The sequence below is a fragment of the Taeniopygia guttata genome, chromosome Z (genome assembly GCF_048771995.1).
Source record: "Taeniopygia guttata chromosome Z, bTaeGut7.mat, whole genome shotgun sequence".
Classification (NCBI taxonomy): Eukaryota; Metazoa; Chordata; class Aves; order Passeriformes; family Estrildidae; genus Taeniopygia; species Taeniopygia guttata.
In genome coordinates this window covers 1,146,452-1,170,229 of record NC_133063.1, presented here as the reverse complement: position 1 = coordinate 1,170,229, position 23,778 = coordinate 1,146,452, and the positions used below count along the sequence as shown (strand labels likewise).

Here is a 23,778-nt window from a genome sequence, read left to right as displayed (position 1 = left end):
AGGATGGTAGTAGCAGAATTATCAGTTTTTGCTCGATGTACTGTTAAGACTGTGCACTGATGTTTGGTTTTCTTTCTCTTGGCAGACCAAGAAGTGACAGCTATAACTTACCAGGCAGGCAGACGGCGTCCTTCTGCAGCCAACAGGGATTTGCATCCCCAGATGTGTGCAAGATAAGTGGAGGGTCATGACCCACAGAGGGGATAAAAGCAGGGTGCTGGGTTTGGCCTTTCTAGAAGGGCTTTTGATGTCCAAGAAGCGTATACTTAGTCCACCTAAAGGGAAAATGTCTGTTTTAATCACAGTGCTGAGGTGCGCAGGGCAGAGCAGTTCTGGTGTGTTTCCTGTCACTTGTCTCTGGTGCACTCTGTGTTCTTTGGGTCTCTGAGTCCTTTCTTCTTGTCGAAAGCTCTCGCTCCCTGTCCTGTCCCCTCGATTGTCATGTCCTGTCCTGTGTCACGGGTGTCTGCACGTATTTGTCCCGGAGCTGCTCTGCCCTGCTGCCTAGCCCGTAATAGCACAAGTCCTGGGGACTTGAAATTGGTAATGCAGGGTGTATTTGGTCTCTAGCTGTTGCTTGTGTCCATTGTTTGCCCTAACATTTCTGGTGCTGTTAAGTTGTCCTGCAGCTGTTTTACACTAGTCCTAGCTTCCTTTCAGATGCAGACAGTTCAAATAAGTGGCAGAAGGCCCCAGTGCTGGGTGAGGGTGTTGCCATGAGCAGGTCAGTCATTGTTTGCATTTGCAAGGGAAGCCTAAATGGTTACTGTGTTACAGCAGTGTTCTTTGCCTTTTTTTTAGGAGGTCCAGGCAGATAGCAGCAGTGAAGGCCCAGTGTGCCAGGTGAGCAGTGGACAGAAGCAGTTGTTCTTGCTCAGGTCTCAATGTTTGGTGCAACTCTAAGCATCCATTCTTGTTTGTGTGCTTTAGGGAAGCCACTTGGAGTATGCCAAGCTCCTCTCACCAGCTGGCCGATGGACTTCCTGCGCTTGTGAGTCCTCTGGAAGTATTTCAGGACTCTTGAGATGAAGCCTTGAAATTTTGTATTTCAAGATGGCATCCGGGTAGCCTTTGGCAATGGCCAAGGAGCTGTGGTGAGACGCCGAGATAGAGAGGGGGAGCCAAGGTCCACTTTGGTTTCAGCAGTGCTGAGTCACTTTGTCTCTTCTTAACCCAGGCAGACGATGAGAGATGACGATGGCAGCCTCTGAGCATTGCCAAAGTGTGGGGCCCGAGCAACCAGGCATTCGTACGAGATCGGTGAGTAGCAGAATTGCTGGGTTTTGTCCATTGTGCAGATAAGATCATGCAGTGATGTTTGGTGTCCTTGATTGTAGCTGAGCACGGGACTACAGCCCGGTGACCATAGGACATTCCCAGCAGACGAGGCAGCCTCCATTAAAAAGCGACATGGATTCTCATCCCCAGATGCCCAAGAGATAAGTCGAGGGCTAGGGCCCACGGAGGGGACAAAAGTGAGGTGGTGGGAGGGCCTTTTAAATCAGCTCTGGGGGTGGGGATGTTTGAGAAGTGTCCCTTTAGGCCACCTGAAGGGAAAATGCTTCTTTTGATCACAGTGCTGAGGTGCGCAGGGCAGAGCAGTTCCGGTGTGTTTCCTGTCACTTGTCTCTGGTGCACTCTGTGTTCTTTGGGTCTCCGAGTCCTTTCTTCTTGTCAAAAGCTCTCGCTCCCTGTCCTGTCCCCTCGATTGTCATGTCCTGTCCTGTGTCACGGGTGTCTGCACATATTTGTCCTGGAGCTGCTCTGCCCTGCTGCCTAGCCTGTAATAGCACAAGTCCTGGGGACTTGAAATTGGTAATGCAGGGTGTATTTGGGCTCTAGTTTTTATTTGTTGATTGCCCTAACATTTTTGGTTCTATTAAGTTGTCCTGCAGCTGTTTCACACTAGTCCTAACTTCCTTTCAGATGCAGACAGTTCAAATAAGTGGCAGAGAGCCCCAGTGCTCGGTGAGGGTGTTGCCATGAGCAGGTCAGTCATTGTTTGCATTTGCAGGGGAAGTCTAGGTGGTGACTTTGTTACAGCAGTCTTTATTCTTAGGGGGTCCAGGCAGATAGCAGCAGTCAAGGCCCAATGTCCAAGGGGAGCAGTGGACAGAAGCAGTTGTTTTTACTCAGCTTTCGGTTTCTGGTGCAATTCTAAGCATCCTTTCTCATTTTTGTGCTTTAGGGAATCGACTCGGAGTACTCATGCCTCCATCACCAACTGGCCAACGGACCGGTGCCAGGAGCGTGGCTTCTCGTTTTCCAGCCTTCCTTGCTGTGGTGGTTTTGAGGAACTTACTGGATGGTTTTCTTTTGTTCATAGTTGGTGTAGGAGAAGGGCCATGGTGTGCTTTTTGCTTGTTACGGTTCTTGCTTCAGGTGCTCATGACAAGTGTTTTTTTTGGGTTGAGTCTTGTGGTTGGATTTCTTTTTGATGGGTTCTTATGTTTTTGAAGGATGTGTTTTTAAAGGTTTATAATGTTTTTTATGGGTCATAGCATGAAGTAGAGGGTAGGTTTTTAATTCGGCTGTGGAGGCTTTTATTGGCGTGAGTATGTAGTGGTTTATTTTGGTTGGTTTGAGGTAGTGTCCTGTAGTTAATTATTGAGGTTTTTTCAATATTGATAATTGCATTCTTGTTTATTATGTTGTACGGGTTTTATTTGTCTTGTTTGATTGCTTTGTGTGTTTTATTGTCTCAGACAATTTGGGAGTTATTATTTATGGTTACTTTTCTCTTTTGGTGACATGTTTATTTCTAGGTGGTATTTGTGTTTTGATGGTTTAAGGCATTCTGAGGTCCTTGAGTTAGGAATTATTATTTTGTTGTTGTGAATATATATTTTTTTTTGTAGTTGGATGTATTTGTTGGTTTTTATTAGTTTGATTTTTGGGAACATGGGTATTTCTATGGTGGATCTTTATAGCTAGGTATTTTATTTGGGTGGTGAGTTTTTTGTTTCTTCATGGTTTCGATTTTTTTTATATCTGTAATTATTTTGGGGGAGTTTAGTTAAATTTTTAGAGTATTGGGTTCTCTTGATGAGTTAGTGTAGTGGTAGGGTATTGTTTGGGTTTTTTTTAGAAACATTTGGGATCTGTTGTATGGTTTGGAGTATAAGAGGTTAGTTGAAGAGTTTTTTTCTTTTTAGTGTTTTTTTTTTTGTTTTGTGTGGGTTTTTATAGGTGGGTTTTTTTTAATTAATGTTCCATTTTTGTTATGTGATAAGAACTGTTAGTGAAAGGAGCGTAGTGGGGTTTTTTTTGCTGGTAGTTGGTTGGCTGGTGGAGCCTTTCTGAATTTTTTGGATGGTATTCTTGGTTATTCGATGCTGTTTGTTATGGCATTTTATTTTTAGGAATTGGATTATAACTGCAGAGTTCTAACTGTAACTCTAATGAAACAAAACACATGCATAAATATGAAAATGGGAATATAAAACTTCAATTTTAAATATAAACGGAAAACATATGAATAAAACATGTAACATGAATAATGTTATCCACTACTATTAGGTATTATATTGTTTGATATATAGGATTTTGTTTATATAAATACAGATAAATATAGATTATAAATATAAATAAAATCCATATAAAATATCCATATTGAGACGTATAATTAATACATGTGGATATATAAATATAAAAATTACTAAATAATAGAAATCAATACAGTACATAATGCATATTTTACTGTGTATGTCCTATTTTAACACATTCTATGTCCTAAATATTATATATCGAAATACGGTACCTCAATATATTGTAATCGAATATATAACAACTTGTAAAAATCAAAAATAGAAAGGTAGAAATATTTAAATATAGTTTAAAATAAAGGGGATTTTTATTTTGTATTTGGTAGTAGGTAGGGGGTTTTTTATAAAATCTATAAATATAAATAAAATAAAATTAGAAATCTGTGTATAGAAATACATCGTAAATACCTTAAGATCAATATAAAAAATTCAAAGGTAAGTAAAAATCAATATTAGCAGTATCTATGAAGTATAATATAAATAATAATTTGTCTATCTTGCTACCTTAATATATATGATATATATTTATAGACAATCACTATAAAGTAGAAATGCAAATGTGACTATAATGATGAAAAAAACATGTAAATATTCAAGTATCGTTTAAAGAAAGGGCTTTTTTTGGTTTTTATTTGGTTAGAGGCAGGGTTTTAATGGAAGAAAAATGAATATACCTTTTCTTTTGATATCATTCTAAGTATAGAAATATATATTCAATGTATACAGAGATATATAAAAATATAAAATAGAAATGAAAATAAGTATTCCGTATAGATAGAATATAAATAACACCATACATCAATCTATATTTTAAATGTAAATTTGAATATAAATGCGAAAAATAGAGATAAATTTAAACGCAGATTGAAAGATAAGGGGTTTTAAAAAGATTTTTACTTGGATAGAGGCAGGGGTTTATTTTAAGCAATATAAACCTTTTAGAAATAGAAATCTAACTATAGAAATATGTAAGTAATATATTAAGCAATGTATAAAAATGTAAATTGTAATAAAATATAATAGGAATAAATGTAAGAAATTATTAAAATTGCAATTATACATCAATATGCATTATAAATCCGAATGTGACTATAAATATGTAAAATACAAAAATAAAATATATTGAGATGCAGTTTGAAAGAAAAGGTTTTTTCTTTTGGTTCTTATGGGGTTAGAGGCAGGGGTTTTTTGTTGGCGTTCTTTTCCGCGCGGGCTGTTTTGGGGCATTTGCTTCAGAGGACGTTCCGGAGGGGCGGGTGGCAGCGCTTGCGGACACAGAGCGGTGCTGCAGCCGCCGCCCGCGGCCGCTGTCTCGGCAGTGGCGTGTCGCGGACTCGCGTGCCGCGCACACGGGCTGTGGGCTCAGCGGCTCCGCGGGCGGTCGGATTTGGAGCAGGCGCCGACCGGCATCGGCAGATTCGCCTCTCTCTGCCCGGCTCCTGCAGCGGCCGCCATCCTGGGCGCGGCCCCTGCCTCTGCCGCGCTGGGTGCCCGTCCCGTCCCCTCCCGTGCGTTCCCACCGCCTCCCTGCCGTACAGCTAGAAATAAACAACACCAACGTAGAAATATACATAGGTTAAAAAGAAAGGGCTTTTGGGGCGGGGCGGCGTTATTTGGTTCGAGGCAGGGTCTTTTAGTTTCTGTGCGGGATTTTTTGGGACATTTATTTCGGAGGATTTTTCCCAAGGGGATCGATCGCCGCCGCTCTTTTCCCCCTGCCTCCCCTCCGGGCGAGCGGCGGCCCCCGGCTGTGGCGGGCGGCGGTGCTGCCGCCTTGTGGCCACAGAGCGGTACTGCAGCCCCACAGCCAGCGCCCGGCCGAAACCACCGAGATGTGGCGGGAGGGGCCAGAGCGGCCCCAAACCCACCGAGACGGGGCGGAAGCGGCAAGAGCGGCCCCAAACCCACCGAGACGGGGCGGAAGCGGCAAGAGCGGCTCCAAAACCACCGAGATGTGGCGGAAGTGGCCAGAGCGGCTCCAAAACCACCGAGATGTGGCGGAAGTGGCCAGAGCGGCTCCAATTACCACCGAGACGGGCGCGGGGCGGCGGCGAGCGGCGAGCGGGGCGGTGTGTGTGAGTAGAGGGGAGCGGTGAAGGCGGCACCGCGGCGGCGCCGGGGAAGGATGGCAGCGGCGAGGGCGGCCCGGCGGTCGCGGCGCTCCCGGGCCGGGGCGGAGCGGCGTCGGAACAGGGCTGCGCCCGCCCCTCCTGCCGCCCTCCTGGGAATGGGTTGAGGCATTATGGGTGTATTTAGGTCGGGATAACTATTTTGTTGGTTTGTAAACAAATGTCAGTTGTTCTGGCAGGAACAGGCTGAATGGGGCTGTAGCTCTGCCTACGAGGTCAAGCAGTGATAAGGCCTTGTCAGCACGGTAAAGAAGTGAGCCTCTGTGTAGCACTTCTCTGTAACAGATTAGCAGCTGCTGTAGCATCATTTCCTAGACATTGAGTGGTCTGGGGCTGGATTAGAAAAAAATTAGGTTTAGTGTGTTGTTTAACAGCTGCAGGTGGAGGAACCTGTGCCTTCTGCTCTCCCCACAGCTGTCTCGGCTGTCACACCTGTCCTGAGGAAAGCCCTGTGGAAGGAGCTCGGTGCCGCGATTCAGGACCCTGAGGCCACTGTGAAACTGCAAATTCTTTCCAAGCTGTTGCCACCTCCGGGAAGCAGAGGGCTGCACAACCTGATGGACTGCCTTCCTGCTGCTCCGGAGAGAGCAGGCAATGAAGAGAGGTGGGCAGCGTGTGTGTGTGTGTGCCTCCCCCAGGGCTCAGTTTGTCCTGGGAATCAGTGTGATAGGAATGGGAGCATTAACAGCGTCCTCTCCTCCGAGAATCTGTTGCTTTGGACTTTGGCAGCAAGACATCTTTAAGATATACAAAACCAAGTTAAAATGTTAATAAGAAAGTCAGCAGCTATCTCTCTGCAGCTGGGCCGTGGCAGATGCCATATCCACGGTGCTTAAAAACTCAGAGGAGCTGCATTCCTGGAGGAGACATCTCTTCTCAGCCTGCGTAAAGGGGTTAGTTGCCATGTACAGCAGCAGTAAAGATGAAGGCAAGCAAGAAGTGGAGAGGTCCATGCTGCTGAGGCTAGAGGAATTATTGGTGAGACTGCTTATCTGCTTTGCCACAGAGGGACTGTATGCATATGTGTGATTGGGCAGTTGTAGATTTTGTAAATACAGATTGGACTCGATTTCCTGTTTTGTGGATTCTGGTTTCCGTGGATTTTTCATAGCTTTTTCCGAGTCCTGAGAATCCTTTATGAGAATCCAGTTTTGTGTTCTTGATGATGACTTTCTGGTACGAATCGCCTTTGAATGTGTGAGTTTGAGGTATTTAGGAGTAAGAAATCAAAGGTTACCAGTGGAATTAAAAGAAAAAAAAAGTTAAAATTAATTAATTAAATTATTATAAATTAATTAATTTAATTTTTAAATTTAAGTTATCACCTTCTTTTTTAAAAGAAGCTGATAGAGATACTTGTGCCAAGACCCATCTGCCATGCCATCTGAAGTGTGGGGCAAAAGTCTGGTTGATCAGGAATAGAAATCAGACTTTGATCTTGAAGAACACTACTTGGTCACTCCCTCTGTATACTGTTGCCTTGGTTTGAGTTCAGTGAACAGGGATCCCCGTGACACGCAACACTGAAGGTCCCTGGGCAGTGAATGCCTTTGCGCTCTCATGGCTTTTGCTGAGACTCCCTTGTAGGACCTGGCTGACTCTGCAGGCCCTGGGGCCACCTCACAGGGTCCATCCCATCCTGAGGGTGTTTCCAGCCTGGCGAGGTTGGCACCTGCATTCCCAGGACTGTTGGGATGTGCAGCTGTCAGTCTGCTCCAGGCTCTCGCTTTGACTTGTCAAGTTGCGAATCCTTTTGCACTTGAGGCGTTTGAAGAGTATTGAGCCGCTGGGTTTTTGGAACCTACAGCCCAGCTTGCTTTTTGATTCCATACAGCCCCTGCTCCCAGACCAACAAGTTTCTTTTGAGCCAGGAATTAGGATTGTTGTATCCAAGAGCTTTTTTCCCTGTTACCCTCAGATCATCCCACGTGAGCGTTTGGCTTGCGTGTTCTTAGTGTGTCCCTTGAACAAAAATTGCTGTAGAAGCTCCATGTGCCAAATGTAAACCAACACCTGTTTTTACTTGCTGCACACAGTGTGTGGTTGAAGAAGTGGACCCAGATGACTGGTGTGACCTTGTGAAGACAGGGCTCAAGTAAGTGCTTTCATTTGAATTTGGTTTGGTTTCACCAAGTTCATTTTCTTTGCCAAGTTAATTTTCTTTGCCAAGTTCTCATTTCTTACCCAACTTGTAGCTTCAAGTGGGTTTTCTTGGGTTTGGTTACAGTCTGACTTCTCTGTGATCCTTCTCCCAAAGGTACCGTTACAGAGATGAAACATTTCTGAAGGTCCTGAACGTTGCCATCCAGTTACTATACATGAAAGAATCCTCACTAAGAGCGTAGTCAAGCTCTCCAAACTACACATGGTGGTCACACAGCACTCTCCATTTTTGGCAGCCATCCTGAGGTCAAGAGAAGATGATTGCATGAGCGTCCAGACAAAAGGTATTTTTTAATCATCTTCTTCCCATCCTAAACACAGCTAATCTTCTCTTTCTTGCATTATATTCTTTCCATCCAGTAACACATCCACCCATGTAAATACTTGCAGAGTTATTAGCAGTTCCAGAATACTGGCATTTAAATTGTACCTCTGCTTGGATCCAAATGTTACATTCATTTTATGCTGGTTGTAAAGACTTCTGTTTTTAAAACTAGTGGAAAGGCGGGTTTGGGTTTTTGTTTGCTTATTTGTTGTTCTGGTATTTTTAACCCAGCTGAAGTCTTGGATTTATTGTTTTGGTTTCTGAGGTACTTAGTGTAAGATCACTGAAGTGCACATAGATCCTGTGATGTTTAAGCCTCGGCTACACGTGACACAGGCTTCTGAAAATGGAAATGGCCTTGGCAGAGTAGCAGCTGTGAAGCAAAGCAGAATTAAAATGCATGAGAGCAGAAGAACCAAGTGAAATGGTACTTCTGGGTGCTGTGTGCTCCTCTGGCCTCTGCCTGCTGTGAACACTCTGTGTTGCAGCTCAGTGTAGTCCAATTCAGTGTTTGTTTGGTTTGATTTTTGTGTGTAACAAAAACACTGCTCACTTACTCTAAAGAACTTCCCTCCTTTACTGGACACATCCTGGAGTGGGACCAGACTCCCCCTCACCCTGGAGGAATTCCCTGCTCCTCTGGAGAGGGGTGAAGCCAAAGCTTAGGAGCAAAGGCAAACCACCAAACCAGAGGCATTCTATATATATCCAAATAAGGGGCTCTGTCTTCCTGCTTTTCCTGTAGTTCTCCTTCCTGGTTTCACCTGGCCTGGAAGGATGGGCATGGCCTGTATTTGTCATATGAAAGTGGTGTTACTAAATCTGTCCAGAGGTTCTGATTACAGACACTCATTTTCTGCCAGAAAACATTTTCATTTCATTCCTTTCACCCAGGATGGCTCTCTGTGGTCTCAGACAGTGTTCCCTGGGAGGAAGGGCAGCCTTTGCCTCGCCTGCACAGCTCAGGTGGATGTGACAGAACTGGTGTGGCCTGACAAGGCATGAGCAGCTGTCTGTGCACTGGAGTGCCTTGAAACCTTTCTCTGTGAGGTTTTGGACACTTTTCTCTTTGGGATTTCTTGTGACACAGCACCAGGTATCCCTTCCTTTGTATGAAGTACCCTTGGTAAAGGATTGAATGACGGACAAGTGGGGCCATGGATAAAAATGGTTCTGTTAAAATTAGGCTAAGAATGCAATAGAGAAATGAGCTTCCTTTTAATGAAATAGTTAGGAATAAAAATGCTTTTATATTTGAATTGGTGTCCCCTCTCACGGATAAAACTCCCTGGTGAGCAATCACAGCAGAAGTGTGAAAGCCGGGATCCATTGGCTTCCACAGTGGACTTAATGCTCTTTTCCTCCTCTCTTTCAGGACAGGAGAAATCATTAAGCTCCTCCCATCTTTGCCAGAAGCTTCAGTGTTTAAGCAGCCAGAGCCAAGAGGCTTCAGCACCAGGGGGTTGCACTGGAGGGCTCCAGGTCCTGCCCACGCTGTGGGGTAAGTCAGAGGGACGCAGGGTTCCCCTTTTCCTCTCTGCTGGGATTAAGTGCCTCGGGAATGCCATTTCTGACAGCCCAGCCGTACCCCTGTGTGCTGGGAAAGGGCAGCAGGGAAGAGGCAAATGCCAGAGTTCCTTGGGGCTGACGGAGCTGTGGTGTTTGGCTGTGCCCAGGGGGGCAGGCTGGGCATTGTTCGGGCACCCAAGGACTGGTCTGGGGCTGGGAGCCCGGGGAGCCGAGCTCTCGGTGCATTCCCAGCTCTGCCAGCTGCTGCAGGGCTGGGTGCCAGCCTCTGCTGGGGCTGGGGCAGGAGCTGCAGGGGAGGGCTGGCAGGATTTGGGAGCAGAGGGAGGAAAATGAGGAAGGGTGCTGGGCGGCGCTCAGCCTGTGCTGGTGTCAGCGCAGCCGTGCAGGGCGCCGGGATCTGGGGTCAGCTCCGGCTCTCCTGGGGTTCAGGGTGCAAGGTCGGAGGGACTGGGTTTATCTGTGGCTTTCCAGGCCAGCAGGAACAAGGGGAATGTGGTGCCAGAGCTGTGTCCCATCGGGCTGCGCTTCCCTCTGAGCACAGAGTCTGGGCTGAGGGGAGATTGCTGCGAGTGCCCCGTGAGCAATCCAGGGAACTCGGAATTGCATCCGCTGCTGGGAACACTGCCTGAGCTCTGCTCAGGCTGTGTCTGCGTGGAGTGGGATTTGGGCTGCAGAGGTGCTGCTGGGCACAAAAAATGGAGTAAATCCTCTCCAGGGACGTGCAGTGAAGGATAGTGCAGCAGGGAAGGAGAGTATTTGCAAATTATATCAGTATTTCTCCCAAAACTGGGAGAAATGGGGTGGAGCAGAGATGGGCTGGTTTGGTTTTGTCTGGGCCGGTTATTCCTCGTGCAATGTTTTAAATCTGTTGTATGATTTTCTCTCCAGTATCTTTCCAACAAAAGCTGACAGAAATTTAGGTTCAGGGTTAGAAGTTGGGTCCATTCACTGCAAAACCTTGCCCAGGCTGGAGGACTGGGGTGATGGCTGCTCTCAGCAAAGGTTACCTGTGAATACCGTGTCAGATTTCCTTCAGTGCTGGGCAGGAAAGGTGAGGGTTTGGATCAGGAATTCTGCAAACAAGGCCTGTGTGATGTTGGTTTATTGTGTTTTTCAGGGAGCCAGGGCTGGCACAAGGACTCGTGCAGGTGCTGCTCTGGCACTGGAGCTGTTGCCCTGTGGAGCCATTTTAAAGGTGTGATTATGGAACATTTTGGAGGCTGTTTCTGGAATTCCATTTGTAGCTGGATCTCGCTCCGAGTGCAGCAGTCCAGGTGAGGGTTCTGACCTCTCCAGACTTGTGCTCACCTTGGTACAGCCCGGGGCTGGAGCAGGTTTTCCAGGGAAGTGGAGATGGCTGAGGATGGGTGCTCTGGAAAGCAGGGACCTGCTGGGATTTGCATTTGCAAAGCTGCCGTGAAGTTTGTAAAACCAGCAGGAAATTCTAATTCCTGTGGTTTCTGGGGAGGAGGTGCAGGTCACCCTGAGAGCTAGACCAGAACTGGTTTGTGGTAAGGAGTCTGAGGTGTGTAAGTGCCACAGCTGGTATGAGCTGTGTGCTAAATGCAGTCCCAGCCCCAGAGGGAGGCTGATGGGCTCTGCTCATTGCTGTCCCCAGCTGTCCCCAGCCCGCTGCTCCCCCGTGGATCTGCTCTGGATTCGGGCTGTCGGTGCTGGAGCGCCCTGCTCCCTGCAGGGCCCTGCCCCTAACCCACGCAGAGAGAGAGAGCCCTGCTGGCCGGAGTGATCTTTTTTCATTTTTTCTCCCTGTGCTGTTAGCAAGGAAGGGATGGGACTGCTCTTGGGCCGGGAGCACTCAGTGCTCAGGTGAGCACCCGCCTGGGAGCGTGAGGGTTTGCAGAGCGAGCAGCTGCTGCGGCTCAGGAGCAGCCACAAGTTCTTTGTTCCAAGGCAGGCCAGAACTTTCTAACCCCGGGGTTTATTTGGCTTTTGGAACCCAGCACCTCTGCTCAGTTCTGCCGCACTGAGGGTACTTTTGTTCAATGCCTTCTGTTGGAACTTGTCAGCTCTCAGTGTAGCGCACACAGCCCCAGCCCTGCCCTGCAAACCCTTCCCCATCGTGCCCACACAGTTTCCTCTCTCACTCACTCGGGGCAGGCTCCTACTGACAGCCACAGAAACAGAAGTTATTTTATGTTGTTTTATTCTTTTCCTGCGTAATGCCCGTGTCTTGTATTGGTACATCAATCCCAGCTTCTCCCGAGGCTGCAGATCAAATCTTTCAGTGTCTGTGGGAGTTTCTGGTTTTCCCATTCCCACGTCTCCCCTCTCTCTCTGTATGAAAAAAAAAATTTTAATAATGGATTTGTTAAGCATTTGTTGCATAAATTAACATACAGAAGGTGTTATCATTAGTATTATTATAATAATATAATTAAAATGTATAATTTTGGCATAAGATTTTTAAATTATGGTGTTAAATTTTATTTATTGTTATCTTTTATTAGTTATTCTTATTTTTGATATTTCTTAAAGTTGTACATTTTTATAAGTAGATTTTGTGTGAATAGATATGTTTATACATTTTATTAAATTTTTATATTTATATTTGTGTGTTAATAAAAGAAAATTTATTGTTGTTTTTTTTTTAAACTGCATATTTAATATTTTTATATTTTTTAAAATGTTATTTATTGTAAGGGGATGTAGAATTAGATTGTTTATTTAGATAATATTTTAACTGATTTAATTGTTTTAGCGTTGTTGTTGAAGTAATAGGTGGTATAAAAAGTGATGCTACCATTTTTAAGTTTCAAGGCTTAAAATTACTTTTCTATTTTGGTTACTATTGATGGATAAATGACTTTTTTGTTTTAAATTGTTAACTATTTTTATATAAGGGCTTTTTAATTATATGGGTGATTTGTAATGTTTTTTATTGGTATATTAGGTAAGTAAGTCAAGAATGGATTTTTTGAGTAGTGCTAGATAAATACAAAGTATGTAAACTTGAAACTTCAGTTAAAGTTACTTAAACGTTTGTTTTAGATTGGTTAATTGGTAAAGTGATATAATTAAAAGTAAATAAAGTAAATAGAGTAGAGGTATAATATTTGATAGAATTTTATAATTGGTAAGTTATTAAATAAGATTTTTATAATATTGATTTTTACATTTATAAAGAAACTTAAAGTTTATATATTTTGGTGGGTGTAGTACAAGATGTTAGGTGTAAGTTGCAATTCTTGTGTAATTTACTTGTATTTACATATTTACTTGTATTTACATATTTAGTAACATAGTAACCTATGTTACTAAATATCTATATTTAGTAACATAGGTGAAATGATATAATTAGTAAGTATTAAAAGATTGTACATTATTTTAGAGTTTATAACAGTTGATAAATGTTAAATTAGTGGTAAGTTAAATATTTATGTGTGGATAATGATTTTTTAAGTTTATTTAAAAAATAAGTTTATTTGTTATATTGATAAAGTTAAATTGTTAAGTTAAAATTATTTTAATTTATTTTTGACGTAGAAAATATTTGGGTTTGTTGTTAATTATTTTATTTAGGTAGAGTTAGGGTTAGGTTATAGTTTAAATTTTAATTGGTGAATGTTACTTACTATATTTTTATCTAATGTTTTTAAAAGTAGTAGTTAAGAGTAAAAATGTTAGGATTAAAGATGAATTACATTATGTAATAATTGGATTTTTTTAGAAGTTTTTTAGAATTGAGATGCTTTGAATATAGTAACCTTTTTTTTTAAGGATTTGAAAGTGGTTATGGACAGGATTGTGAGTTTGGATTTGGATATTGAGAGTGTGAAGGTGCAGGAAATGTAGGAGAGAGTCATTACTTAGTGTGAAACTTAGAAAAAGAAATTAATGTTGTAGTTGGATTTTATATTGAAGTGATTTTGTAATAATAACTGAGGAAACTGATAAGATTAACAGTTTGGAGGAGGTTTTTAATGAAATATCTTTTTTTTAATCTTGAAAAATATTTAAAATTATGAGATAACATTAGGTTAAATTATAGAGTTAGTGTAGAGATTAGTTAGAGAGTTAACTTGGTGTAAGAGCGGTATAAGTTGAGAATAAAAAAGTAGGAATTAGAAATTTTATGTGTTTTTAGATCATTATATAAAGAGATAAAGTATATGAAAGTTGGTTGTAATTATAATCATATTTAATAAATACTGTTTATTATAAAAATGAATATATTTATATTATATAATTAGTATATTAGTAGTATGTGTTTGAAGAAGTTAGGATAACTTTTAAAAAATAGTTATATATTAAGGAAATAGAGTAAAATTTTTAAATAGTGTGATATGAATAGTAATTGCTATTTTTTGGTGTTACTTATAAAAGATAAAAAGAGTAGAGATTGTAATGAAGAGCAGAATTTTTGATGAAAGTGATCATATAATACACTGTATTTTTTTTACTTCTGAATAGGTGTTTGTTAGTGTTTTCTTTTAGTTGTTTTCATTGGAGTTGTTTTAATTTTTAAGAAAATTAACCATATACTGTATAGTTTAGAGAAATGATCTTTGATAAAATTTAGGATAAGTTATATTAAATAAGATTTAAATTTAGACTGAAGGAATTTTGATAGTAAGGAATAATAAACTTAATTTTAATAGATAAAAAGAAACTTAATGTATTTAAAATGCATTGACATTTAATTTTATTTGATTTTATTAACACTTAACATATTGAATGTTATTATTTATAAATATTGAAGGTTTTTTAAGTCTTTTGGTTTTAAAGAAATTTTAGTTGGTTGAGTTATGATTATTACTTATATCTTTACAGGGTGGTTTTATTTATTGGGAGATATGTTTCTTAGGAAAATATTTTTATTTATGTTACATTTCAAATGGTACTAATTTGTATAGTGGGGTTTTTTTTAATGCAGGATATTGATTAGATTGTTTTATAGTTTTTGTGGGCTTTGAAAAAAATATTTATATGGTTAGGCTTTTCTATTTTTGAAGTAGGTTTTGATGGTTTTTGTTGTTTTTCTGAGAGTTTTTGATTTAGAATTTGAAGAGTATTTGGCGTTTGGAGGAAATAAAGGTGAGGGTTTTTGGATACAGCTGAGTTGTATGGTATGTTATTTTGATTTTTTGTTTGGTTGTGGGGAAGGTCTCCTTTGGTTAGATGTGGGAGCGTGAGACTGGAACTAGGACTTTTTGTCTAATGCTTGATGAGTGTGTTTTATGGGGAGGAGGTGTTATTTTAAGTTTTATAAAATACACTGAGAATTAGTTAAACTCATGGAAGAAACATTATGGTAATTAAAGGGTGCTATGTTTAAAGAGCTATAAATCTTTTTTAATAACTGCTTGACATAAGGTGAGTTGGATCTACTTTTTCTGCCCCAGCAAGCATCAGGCACGTCCGCATCAATGGCACGACCTCTGCCCACTGCTCCTGTTTCACCCGACCAAAATCAAGAGAAAAGTTGGTTGGGCTTTAAGAACTTGAAATAACTTTGAAGCAAAATAAATCACATTTTTCCCCTGTGTTTTTTTCCTTTCAGGTGCTGCACTCACCTCTGCAGACAAGCGCTGAGCTCTCACTGCAGGAACCTGTCAGGCCTCGGTGGCTGTGAGTTCACGTTCTTCTCACTGGGGAATTGAAATAATTGCTGGTTAATTGCAGAAATGTTTTCTGGAGCCTTTCCCCTTTTGTGCCCCTGTGCTGTGTGGGACAAGGGCAGAGGAGCCTCGGGCTGGAAAGGGGCAGGAGAAGGCAAAGGGACCCCCTGGTGTCCCCAGGGCTCTGTGGGGAACAGAACGGACACTGTGCGGGCACGGGGAGGTGAGGAGTGACAGTCTGGGGCCAAATCCCAGCTCACCCGCAGGGAAATAAGTGAGGGACATTTTGGAGGGGAAAGCTGAGGCCATGAGTTCACCCAGCCTGGCCAAGTTGTGTTCGCACAAAGTGGCACCAGAGGCGAAAGTCAATCCAGAGCCCACCCTGCTCAACCTCTAAGTCCCAGAATAAATTCTTCAAGCTGCCCGTTGAGAGACTAAAAACACATGAAAGAGAACCAAGAGCATTCCGAGAGCAAACCAGAAGGTTCCTGGGAATCCCACTGCACTGTTGTCACAGCCTTTTTGACAGAGCTTTAAGTTTTTTATCTCAATGCTGATTTTTTCTGCCTGGATCATTCACTCTGGGGGCTGTGGGGATTTTTTGGGATTGAACTCCCTCCCTGTGGCCCTGACACTGCTCAGGAGCTGGAGGAAAAGCAGAGTCAGCTCTCCTGGCAGGGGCAAGGAGTTTTCCCCCAGAGCAGATGCAGCAGCTGCCCTCCAGCCCGGCCAGGAGGGATCTGCTTTGGCTCCTGGCTGCTGCAGGGACAGAACGTGTTCAGCTGCTCCAGGTGACATTCCAGCTGCCTCATCTCCCATCCCTGCTCCCGCCCCTCCTGCTCTCAGCTCCCGCCCAGCCAGCTGTGCCGAGGGGAATTTGTCCCACCAGCAGCAGGGGAAGGACAAGGGCTCCCACCCTGGCACTTGGATTGTCCCTCTGGGGGATGCTGGCTGCTGGGATTTAGATCATTCTATACATTTGGCTGCTGAAACTTCCTCACCCAGGGGATTTAGCACAAAGATTGTTCTCTGCGTGGTGCCTGGATTTGGGGTTAAGTATCAGCTTTGCTAGTTCAGATTAATTATACCCACAGCCCCAGGTTCCCTGCTGAATTCCTGCTGGAATAACCTGACAGTGCCTCGTGGAGAGTGGAAATTCCCATGCAGAGCTGCCACTTTAGCACCAGCTGTGTCAGGAACCAGCAGAGGTTCCAGGGAAGCTCAGTGGGATCAGGACAAGGACAGGTCTCTATTCTATAGAACTTGCTATTTAAAACCCTCATCCCCCAGCCCAGGGCTGTGTCTGGAGTCACTTGACAGAGTTCCCTGGAACTCAGCTGATTTCAGCCCCCGGAGCTCAGGCTCCAGCTGATGTTTTAAAGCAGGACAAGGCGGTGGCTGGATGCGCTCCCGGCCTGTGCTGAGGCAGAACATCTCTCCTGCAGAAGCTCCGCTCCTTTCAGAGCCTCAGCAGTGGCCTCTGCATGTCCTTTTCCCTCAGGAAAGGGATGCACATCCCTGCCTGCAGCACACCTCCAGTGGGACCCACCTGTGAGAGTTTTCCATCACTTCTGCACCTCCAGCTGGCTCCCTGGAAATCTCCAGACATCATCGCACTCGAACCTCTGATTTTAAGGCATCTCCGAGGCTGTGGCTTGGCATTTAGTATCTGTGAGGGAAGATTGCCTTGGCTCAAATGAAATGTAAACTTTAAGGCATTTAGAGATTTTGAGGAGCTAAGAGAAATACGTCTTACTAGAATTAATTAAAATAAGAATAATAAATGAGTAGGCCTTGATGAAGTTAGGAGTTAGTAGTTAACTAATAATTAATTGCTTGTCAGCACAATGTTTAGTTAGCTGGGTTTATAATGAAGAATATAGAAACTGATAAATAGCTTTTAGGAACATAAGACAATTGTGGGCCTCCTCTGTTCTGAAACCAATTGAAGACAAGGAATGGGAGTTCTACCAAGAGTTCATTTGTCATACTTGCATTGAAAAGGTAGAAAGGTCAGAAGGAGGAAGACGTCATTTACTTCCTCATTTTGGGACCCCTCCCCATGAAAGGGACCACCGACCCATTTCAAGGGACAAACTACGCATGCTTAATAGCTTTTGGAGTGATTAGCATACGAAGCGGGGAATGGGATGTACCAAAATTATGAATATGTATTTGTATTTTGTGTATTCAATACTTGTATGGATAAAAAGACTCTGTAATCACCTGGAAGGGGCGGTGTGTATTTGGGAGCGATCCCGCACGCTGCCCGGCGTCGAATAAACACACACTTGCTAACTTTAAACTGTTAGAGAGTTTTTGTCCGTCACAGTTGGATTTCGATACTAGATCAATATCCATATTTTTTTAATAAATCACAAACGCTGCTGGTGGATGATGGCCTGAGGCTGGAAAAGAGGGAGGAGATTTGGGGTGGCTGGGACATACCTGGCAGCTGTGTGGGAGCTCGGGGAGGTCAGAAACGGGGATTGCTGTCAGAGCCCCTCTGCAAACGGCCGTGCCTCCGTTCCCAGGTGATGCCAGCCGTTCCCTGGGGTTGCTCCGGGCTGTCGGTGCCGTCTGTCCGGGCTGAAGCATCCCTGCGCGCCTGTGGGGAGCAGCCCCCGGCCGAGGAGCCACGGGCAGCCCTTGAGCCGCGTCCGTGCCAGCGCTGTCCGGTGCCCCGGTGCCCGTGCCGGGCCGTGCGTTGGTCACGCTGCGAGCCACGGGCCGGGCACGGCAGCTCCTGCCCTGCCGAGCCAAGGACCGGAGGTGCTCTCTGCCCTCCGGGGTCTCCGGGCTCCTGCAGCCCCGCACCGGGCGCAGGCGGAGCGGGAGCGGCGGCCCCGGCGGAGCGGCGGTGCCGGTCCCGATCCCAGCCCCGATCCCGCCCCGATCCTCCGGCCCCGGCACCCCCACCCTGCCCGCCGAGGAAGGAGCGGCGCTGCCCGGCTCCCACAGCAGCCACCGGCGGGACCGGGGCCCAAATCCCCGGGCCCGGATCCCAGTCCCGGTCGCACCTGAGCCCGTCGGGCGCCGCGCAGCGCCGGGAGCAGCCCCGATCCGATCTCCGCACGGCGCTCCGAGCGCCGGTCCCGCCGCAGCCCGGCCGAGCATCCCCCGCAGAATGTGAGGCGGGCGCGGATCCGCCGCCATTTATGGGCGGGGGGCGGGGGGGCGGGGGCGGGGCCAGCACAGGTGCGCGCACAGGTGCGCGGGGCCCCAGCGCGCCTGCGCGGGGCGGGGCCGGGGGGATTTAAGCGGCGGGGAGGGCCGGGCAGAGCCATTTGACGCTGGGCGCTCGGGGCGGGAGGTTGCGGCCGGCGGGGCCCCTTTATCTCTTTTTCTCTATATTTCTTTGCTTCTGTGTTTCTGTTCTTTTGCGTTTCTTTTTCTCTATACCTCTCCTGTGTACCCTCCCTTCCTCCCCTCCCCCACCCCCTACACCCTCCCCCCCCCAAGCCCCCCCCCTCCCTCTCCCCCCTAGCCCTCCCCTCCCTCCCCCCCGGGCGGCCCCCCCTACACCCCTTTCCCTTTCCTCCCTTTCTATTCCCCTACTGACCCCTACCCTGTTCCTCTATCCTGTCCCTGTTCCTTCCCTCCCCAGCCGGGTTCCCCCGCGCCCCCTTTCCCTGCTCCCCTTCCCCCCTGCACACGTTCCGCCTCCTTCCCCAAACCTGCCTTCAATCCTTCCTTTCCTTCCTCCACCCTGCCTTCCCCCCAGCCCCCTCCCCGACTGCCCCGCGCACCCCGACCTCTGTCCCCCTGCCCCCTGTCCTTGTCCCCTTCCTCTCGGCTGCCGCTGTGCTGCCCTGTTCTCGTTGCCCATTCCCCTTTTCCTTCTTTCCTCGCAGCCGCGGGGCTCGGGGTGCCGGATAATAAAGCCCAGAGGGCCGGAGCCCGGCGCCCCCCGCCCTCGCTGGGGTCCCCACACGGGGCAGGAGCCGCTCTGCGGGTCCCCCCATTACAGTGCAACACACGGGCCGACACTGCCGGGGCTCCGGCTGTCCCGACATCACACTGGGGGTCGGGCCGGGGGCAGGGAGGGTCCTGGGGGGTGGGGGGGTGAGGAAGGGCCCCCTCATTAGGAGGGGGCTCTGGGGGGAGGGGGGGGTGGGGGTTAGGGGGAGGGATGGGGGGGCGGGGCCGGGGGGGGTGGGAGGGGAGGGGCAGGGGGTGGGAGGGGTGGGGTAGGGGGTGGGAGGGGGGGGTGGGGGGGTGGGGAGGGAGGGGTGGGGGGGGAGGGAGGGGTGGGGTGGAGGGGTGGGGGGGTGGGGGGGTAGGGAGGGGGGGGGTGGGGGGGGTGGGGGGGGAGGGAGGGGGGGTGGGGGGGGTGGGTTGGGGGGGGAGGGAGGGGTGGGGGGGGTGGGAGGGAGCGGGGGGTGGGGGGGGTGGGGGGGGGGGAGGGAGGGGTGGGGGGGGTGGGAGGGAGCGGGGGGTGGGGGGGGTGGGAGGGGGGGGGTGGGGGGGAGGGTGGGGGGGGTGGGAGGGGGGGGTGGGGGGGGTGGGAGGGGGGGTGGGGGGGGTGGGGTGGGGGGGGTGGGAGGGGGGGTGGGGGGGGTGGGAGGGGGGGTGGGGGGGGAGGGGGGGTGGGGGGGGAGGGAGGGGGGGTGGGGGGGGAGGGAGGGGTGGGGGGGAGGGAGGGGTGGGTGGGGAGGGCCCTGGAGGACGGCTGCTGGTGTGTTTTTTTCATTCTTTTTTTTTTTTATATGTCTGTTCATGCCGCTGAGTGACGTGACCCCCTCTGCTTCCCCCCACCCCTCCCTCCCCCCCTCCCACCCCCCCCACCCCACCCTCCCCCCCCCCCACCCCCCCCTCCCACCCCCCCTCCCCCCTCCCACCCCCCCCCTCCCACCCCCCTCACCCCACCCCCCCCTCCCACCCCCCCCACCCCACACCCCCCCCCCCCTCCCACCCCCCCCACCCCACACCCCCCCCCCACCCCCCCCACCCTCCCCCCCACCCCCCCCTCCCACCCCCCCCTCCCACCCCCCCCACCCTCCCCCCCACCCCCCCCTCCCACCCCCCCCACCCCCCCCTCCCACCCCCCCCACCCCCCGCTCCCTCCCACCCCCCCTCCCACCCCCCCCACCCCTCCCTCCCACCCCCCCACCCCTCCCTCCCCCCCAACCCACCCCCCCCACCCCCCCCTCCCTCCCCCCCACCCCCCCCACCCCCCCTCCCTACCCCCCCACCCCCCCACCCCACCCCTCCACCCCACCCCTCCCTCCCCCCCACCCCTCCCTCCCCACCCCCCCACCCCCCCCTCCCACCCCATCCCCCCTACCCCACCCCTCCCACCCCCTGCCCCTCCCCTCCCACCCCCCCCGGCCCCGCCCCCCCATCCCTCCCCCTAACCCCCACCCCCCCCTCCCCCCAGAGCCCCCTCCTAATGAGGGGGCCCTTCCTCACCCCCCCACCCCCCAGGACCCTCCCTGCCCCCGGCCCGACCCCCAGTGTGATGTCGGGACAGCCGGAGCCCCGGCAGTGTCGGCCCGTGTGTTGCACTGTAATGGGGGGACCCGCAGAGCGGCTCCTGCCCCGTGTGGGGACCCCAGCGAGGGCGGGGGGCGCCGGGCTCCGGCCCTCTGGGCTTTATTATCCGGCACCCCGAGCCCCGCGGCTGCGAGGAAAGAAGGAAAAGGGGAATGGGCAACGAGAACAGGGCAGCACAGCGGCAGCCGAGAGGAAGGGGACAAGGACAGGGGGCAGGGGGACAGAGGTCGGGGTGCGCGGGGCAGTCGGGGAGGGGGCTGGGGGGAAGGCAGGGTGGAGGAAGGAAAGGAAGGATTGAAGGCAGGTTTGGGGAAGGAGGCGGAACGTGTGCAGGGGGGAAGGGGAGCAGGGAAAGGGGGCGCGGGGGAACCCGGCTGGGGAGGGAAGGAACAGGGACAGGATAGAGGAACAGGGTAGGGGTCAGTAGGGGAATAGAAAGGGAGGAAAGGGAAAGGGGTGTAGGGGGGGCCGCCCGGGGGGGAGGGAGGGGAGGGCTAGGGGGGAGAGGGAGGGGGGGGGTTTGGGGGGGGGAGGGTGTAGGGGGTGGGGGAGGGGAGGAAGGGAGGGTACACAGGAGAGGTATAGAGAAAAAGAAACGCAAAAGAACAGAAACACAGAAGCAAAGAAATATAGAGAAAAAGAGATAAAGGGGCCCCGCCGGCCGCAACCTCCCGCCCCGAGCGCCCAGCGTCAAATGGCTCTGCCCGGCCCTCCCCGCCGCTTAAATCCCCCCGGCCCCGCCCCGCGCAGGCGCGCTGGGGCCCCGCGCACCTGTGCGCGCACCTGTGCTGGCCCCGCCCCCGGCCCCGCCCCCCGCCCCCCGCCCATAAATGGCGGCGGATCCGCGCCCGCCTCACATTCTGCGGGGGATGCTCGGCCGGGCTGCGGCGGGACCGGCGCTCGGAGCGCCGTGCGGAGATCGGATCGGGGCTGCTCCCGGCGCTGCGCGGCGCCCGACGGGCTCAGGTGGGACCGGGACTGGGATCCGGGCCCGGGGATTTGGGCCCCGGTCCCGCCGGTGGCTGCTGTGGGAGCCGGGCAGCGCCGCTCCTTCCTCGGCGGGCAGGGTGGGGGTGCCGGGGCCGGAGGATCGGGGCGGGATCGGGGCTGGGATCGGGACCGGCACCGCCGCTCCGCCGGGGCCGCCGCTCCCGCTCCGCCTGCGCCCGGTGCGGGGCTGCAGGAGCCCGGAGCCCCCGGAGGGCAGAGAGCACCTCCGGTCCTTGGCTCGGCAGGGCAGGAGCTGCCGTGCCCGGCCCGTGGCTCGCAGCGTGACCAACGCACGGCCCGGCACGGGCACCGGGGCACCGGACAGCGCTGGCACGGACGCGGCTGAAGGGCTGCCCGTGGCTCCTCGGCCGGGGGCTGCTCCCCACAGGCGCGCAGGGATGCTTCAGCCCGGACAGACGGCACCGACAGCCCGGAGCAACCCCAGGGAACGGCTGGCATCACCTGGGAACGGAGGCACGGCCGTTTGCAGAGGGGCTCTGACAGCAATCCCCGTTTCTGACCTCCCCGAGCTCCCACACAGCTGCCAGGTATGTCCCAGCCACCCCAAATCTCCTCCCTCTTTTCCAGCCTCAGGCCATCATCCACCAGCAGCGTTTGTGTTTTATTAAAAAAATATGGATATTGATCTAGTATCGAAATCCAACTGTGACGGACAAAAACTCTCTAAACAGTTTAAAGTTAGCAAGTGTGTGTTTATTCGACGCCGGGCAGCGTGCGGGATCGCTCCCAAATACACACCGCCCCTTCCAGGTGATTACAGAGTCTTTTTATCCATACAAGTATTGAATACACAAAATACAAATACATATTCATAATTTTGGTACATCCCATTCCCCGCTTCGTATGCTAATCACTCCAAAAGCTATTAAGCATGCGTAGTTTGTCCCTTGAAATGGGTCGGTGGTCCCTTTCATGGGGAGGGGTCCCAAAATGAGGAAGTAAATGACATCTTCCTCCTTCTGACCTTTCTACCTTTTCAATGCAAGTATGACAAATGAACTCTTGGTAGAACTCCCATTCCTTGTCTTCAATTGGTTTCAGAACAGAGGAGGCCCACAATTGTCTTATGTTCCTAAAAGCTATTTATCAGTTTCTATATTCTTCATTATAAACCCAGCTAACTAAACATTGTGCTGACAAGCAATTAATTATTAGTTAACTACTAACTCCTAACTTCATCAAGGCCTACTCATTTATTATTCTTATTTTAATTAATTCTAGTAAGACGTATTTCTCTTAGCTCCTCAAAATCTCTAAATGCCTTAAAGTTTACATTTCATTTGAGCCAAGGCAATCTTCCCTCACAGATACTAAATGCCAAGCCACAGCCTCGGAGATGCCTTAAAATCAGAGGTTCGAGTGCGATGATGTCTGGAGATTTCCAGGGAGCCAGCTGGAGGTGCAGAAGTGATGGAAAACTCTCACAGGTGGGTCCCACTGGAGGTGTGCTGCAGGCAGGGATGTGCATCCCTTTCCTGAGGGAAAAGGACATGCAGAGGCCACTGCTGAGGCTCTGAAAGGAGCGGAGCTTCTGCAGGAGAGATGTTCTGCCTCAGCACAGGCCGGGAGCGCATCCAGCCACCGCCTTGTCCTGCTTTAAAACATCAGCTGGAGCCTGAGCTCCGGGGGCTGAAATCAGCTGAGTTCCAGGGAACTCTGTCAAGTGACTCCAGACACAGCCCTGGGCTGGGGGATGAGGGTTTTAAATAGCAAGTTCTATAGAATAGAGACCTGTCCTTGTCCTGATCCCACTGAGCTTCCCTGGAACCTCTGCTGGTTCCTGACACAGCTGGTGCTAAAGTGGCAGCTCTGCATGGGAATTTCCACTCTCCACGAGGCACTGTCAGGTTATTCCAGCAGGAATTCAGCAGGGAACCTGGGGCTGTGGGTATAATTCATCTGAACTAGCAAAGCTGATACTTAACCCCAAATCCCGGCACCACGCAGAGAACAATCTTTGTGCTAAATCCCCTGGGTGGGGAAGTTTCAGCAGCCAAATG

The 23,778-nt window shown here is 49.4% G+C and overlaps 2 long non-coding RNA genes across 2 annotated transcripts in view; one reads left to right on the top strand and one right to left on the bottom strand.

Moving 5' to 3' along the window:
• The window catches only part of LOC140682027 (uncharacterized), a 508,954-nt gene that overhangs the window by 228,645 nt on the left and 256,531 nt on the right, over positions 1 to 23,778 (top strand). The window lies entirely within an intron of this gene.
• On the bottom strand, positions 11,840 to 18,454 carry LOC140682028 (uncharacterized). Its single transcript, XR_012053262.1, has 2 exons — positions 15,227 to 18,454; positions 11,840 to 11,987 (listed from the first exon to the last, which is right to left on the bottom strand). It is a non-coding gene; the product is annotated as an uncharacterized lncRNA (long non-coding RNA).